The sequence below is a fragment of the Ipomoea nil genome, unplaced genomic scaffold (genome assembly GCF_001879475.1).
Source record: "Ipomoea nil cultivar Tokyo-kokei standard unplaced genomic scaffold, Asagao_1.1 scaffold1900, whole genome shotgun sequence".
In the NCBI taxonomy this organism is placed as follows: domain Eukaryota; kingdom Viridiplantae; phylum Streptophyta; class Magnoliopsida; order Solanales; family Convolvulaceae; genus Ipomoea; species Ipomoea nil.
This window is the reverse complement of record NW_017618328.1, coordinates 1,037,725-1,042,095: the sequence shown is the minus strand read 5'-3', so window position 1 is coordinate 1,042,095 and position 4,371 is coordinate 1,037,725. Positions and strand designations below refer to the sequence as shown.

Sequence of the window (4,371 nt, the reverse complement as noted above, 5' to 3'; positions counted from 1 at the left end):
AAAGACACAAAGATTTGGGGTTGGCCTTGGCTGGCGGACCCCATTTTAGCTAGGCTGAGTACCCCTCCGCCAGATACTCTACAGGAGGCTACGGTCAGTGGCCTGCTGAATGATACTGCACAATGGGACGAGGAAATTCTCAAAGACCTCTTTGTGGAGTCAGATGTACGTCGGATCCTTGCCACACCTTTAACGATTCATATGCCGGATTCTTGGCGGTGGATGGGCGATATCCGTGTAGCTTACTCGGTTAAACATGGGTATAAACTTCTGACAACTGATAATTTAGTGCATGCACCTGATGATTTCAAAGCTTGGGAGAAGCTATGGGGCTTGCCAGTTCCACCAAAAGTGCATAACCTTATTTGGCGCTGCGCAAGGGGTATATTACCAGTGCGTGAAAATTCAAAGACGAAACATGTGTGGATTGGGGGCGGTTGTCCGCTCTGTGGGCAGGCCGAGGAAACAGCCGAACACCTGCTAGGAGAATGCTGGACTGCGCGGCAGATATGGGAAAAGGATGACATTTTACAAGGGGCATCCATTCCAGTTTTCCTTGACTCAGTTCTATCCAACTCAAGCAAGGAAAGAGCGGTGCATTTGGCGGCTGTTATATGGATGATATGGACTCTGAGAAACGATCGAGTATGGAGGGATAAGGTGTGGGATATTATGGTGGTACGCAGTCACGTGGCTAGACTAATCTCTATGTGGTTGGATGCTTACAAGGTCACCATCCCAGGCATCGGCGGGGTTGTTGTCGGCTGGGAACCTCCTCCACGTTTCTGGCTAAAGTGAAATGTTGACGCCGCTCTTCTGGCTGATTGTGTGGGCTTTGGAGCGGTGATACGGGATCATGGGGGTTGGTTCATGCCAGCAAAGAATGGCCGGCTGGTCTGCGATCGGGATCCTTTGTTGGCAGAGGCTTGTGCTGTTAAGGAAGCTCTATCTTGGATTCGTGATCTAGGCCACGACCATGTAATCATCGAAACCGACTGTTTACATTTTTGCAACGCGTTTAATTCTAGCTCTTTAGATTTTTCTTATGTTAATTCTATTGTAAAGCAATGTTTGGTACTTGATAATGGCATTGGAACCGTTGTGGTTCGTCATGCCAGGAGATCAGCGAACCATGTGGCTCATGTTCTTGCACGGGCAACTGCTTCTTCAGCTGACTCGAGTGTGTGGTCTTTTGTACCTCCGGATTGTATCGCCAGTTTAATGATTTAATGATACGTGTTCTTTTGTTTCGAAAAAAAAAACAAATTAAAGTATGAACTTTCATATGCATACAATATTATTAAATAAATAATATCAATATATATATATATATATATATATATATGTATATATATATATATATATATATATATATATATATATATATATATATATAGTTTACTTGAGTGCATGTGACCATGCAAAGAGTAAAAGGATACACATATACATTCCATGCATACTGCATGCATAACCACACCAAATCAACAAAGCATATGCCCGTCGATTTGATGGACACCGAAAGCATTGATTCGTTTAAAACTAACGATTCGTTAACACCAACGAATCATTAAACTTCGGTTTCAAAAAATTTTTCCCAACTTACTTTCTACCAAACTAAAATAATATTTATAACTCCACAACTCCAAATATTATTTAAGATTTCATGGTAGTCCGTCTGAAACATTAATCTCCATTACTATATAAATTTCCAACAATGAATATATTTTAGGAATTGTATTTAGGTTTTGGTTCGTTTTAGAAATAGAAATGACGTAAGCATTCAAATTATAGAAATACCCATATAATAAAAGATATTTATTTTCAAGGATATCATATTTTTGAGAATTGTATTTTCAAGAATTTATAAACTTACCAAATGATGGAATAAGCATACTCATAGGAATTCTATACCATTCTAAGCATATTCCATGAATTAAACGTGTTGTTAGTCTTTTAGATTCATCATGTGTGTTTTATTCTTCTTTTTTTAATCTTTCATTATGGTTTTTAGACCCAGGCAAACCATAGAATTGGGAAATATAATCTGTACGAATAAGATGTTAGATAGCTAGTACCATTTCCGCGATGTTAGATAGCTAGTACCATTTCAGCCTCTTGAAATTGTGTCTTTGATATTTGGTTAAAGTTAAATTATGGGTTTCTCAAATATATATATATATATATATATATATATATATATATATATATATATAAATATTTACGTGTATGTGAGTTTTTATTGAGATAAAATTATATTATTATATATGTAACACCCCCAAATTTTAAGTATAGAAACTAAAGAATAAAAAGAAAATATTTCTCAAAATATGCGGAAGCTAAACCAACACGGGGTGTTATGCCACACTTGGGTTATTCTAAACCCAAATGCACAGGCTATAAAGTTTCTATCTACAATCCAAATACAAGGTGGAATAATCCGATTACAACTAACTATAAAACAGTCTAAGTTCTAATCCATTCAACTATACCATAAGAAATTCTCGGGTTGCAAATTCTATTACAAAGCGTACGAACTCTACACCGCGCTCTCAAAGCAAGCCACTAATTTCATCTCCTAAAAACAAAAGATTTAGGAAAAACACAAACAACAGAATTAGCATAAAATGCTAAGTAAGCTCTACTCCGCGCTACAAAATAAATACATTTATAATTCAAAAATAGTTATACTTTGTCAATAAATTTTGAGACTTGAATAGATCACCATTTATAAAACATTTAGTCAAGTATTCTTGACTCACACCCAAAAATAGGTATTATATCCTTTCTCAAAATAATTTTCCCAAAAGTAGGTTAGGCACCAACCCATACACACTCTAGTCAGAAAAACACTACATTTTATACAAGTTAATAGAGATCCAAAATAATAATACTTAGCACTTCCCAAAATGGTATAACTAATACATAGTCATTCTTTCTCATTTTCAAAATAAACATAAGTATAGAGGATTCGAAGTAAGCTTTCTCACATAATACTTTAAAATACAATAATCATTTATATAAACCATCATCTCTCATAAGCATTTCCAAGGTATACATAATATAGATATGGAGTAACTCATAGCAGCATATAGTTTACTCATCAAGTGCTCATCTCAAGACATAGATATTCTCAAATAATCATTTTTAGTATAGACTTGCTCATAAGCCTTTCATAAACATATATATCACTAATCATAGGTAGGGATGAATTCAAATTATATTTCTCAAATCATTTCTCCAAGTATCACATATACATATGGAGGAATATCATAACCATCACTCACGAGATTTCACATATCCATATACTCTCATATATATATGGTGAAAGGGACGAAGGGTCTTAGATCAACTAAGCCCTAGCGACACGGTAATCCACTCTACCGGCCACTCCACAAGTTTGTCCCTTTCGTGGGATAAAGGACTAAAACCTTAAGTGTGCACACCCCCTAATGGGGTCCTCCACCCAAAAGAGTAGTAACTAGTCCAAGTAGCCCAGGATGTTTTCTACCAAGCTACTCCACATATAATAGGTATCCAGGATGTTTTCCACCAGATACAAATTCATCAAAATAGGGCCGGAGCCCTCACTAGGACCAAAGTCCACAAATCCACAATCATCCATCATATTCACATATCCTCCAAAATAAAAATAGTTATTTTCCTCCAAAACAAATATAGTTATTTTCCTTCAAAATGAGAAGTTATCCAAAAATTGATTTTCATAAACATTATCATTTGCCTGTAGGCTATTCAAATCATAGTTTCCAAAACATCATAGGTTCAAGTAATAGATATACATTTTCAAAATAGCGTTTATATCATACATAGGATTCATCCTCCAATTATAATATAATTTATATCTCTCAAAATAGATATATTCTCACACTCATATACTTCTCTATAATACACCCAATATATAAATGTCCACATATTCATAATTTGTAAATCATAGGTTAACACCACAATATACACATTTGTTATTTAATTTATCACACTTTTAAACCAGAATATATTTCCAAGATAATTTAAGAATACAAATCAGATAAATAACCCGTTTAGGGCAAAATAGCTTTACACGGACATAGATACTTACCTCAAGCTGAGCTCCAAAAGTCAATACCCGATATAGGCTCAATCCCTAAGCTAGCCACTTTAACGGGACCCAACTATCAAAGATAACAATTAAAACTATATTATTAAAAGCTAATGAATAATTCGAACTCTAGACTTCTCAAAAAGACATACGCAAGCCTTGCCAGTTGAACTGATTCACTTTTGTTAACTCGTCATCATAAACATTTATCCATAATTAAACCCCATCATCATCTACACCATAATCCATCGTCCATCATCACCATTAATTAACATAAC

General features: G+C 35.2%; 1 long non-coding RNA gene across 1 annotated transcript; it reads right to left on the bottom strand.

The window, feature by feature from the left end:
* Positions 1-2,296: 2,296 nt before the first annotated feature.
* Positions 2,297-4,161, bottom strand: LOC109193695. Its single transcript, XR_002056320.1, has 2 exons — positions 4,094-4,161; positions 2,297-2,575 (listed from the first exon to the last, which is right to left on the bottom strand). It is a non-coding gene; the product is annotated as an uncharacterized LOC109193695 (long non-coding RNA).
* Between the last annotated feature and the right edge of the window lie 210 nt (positions 4,162-4,371).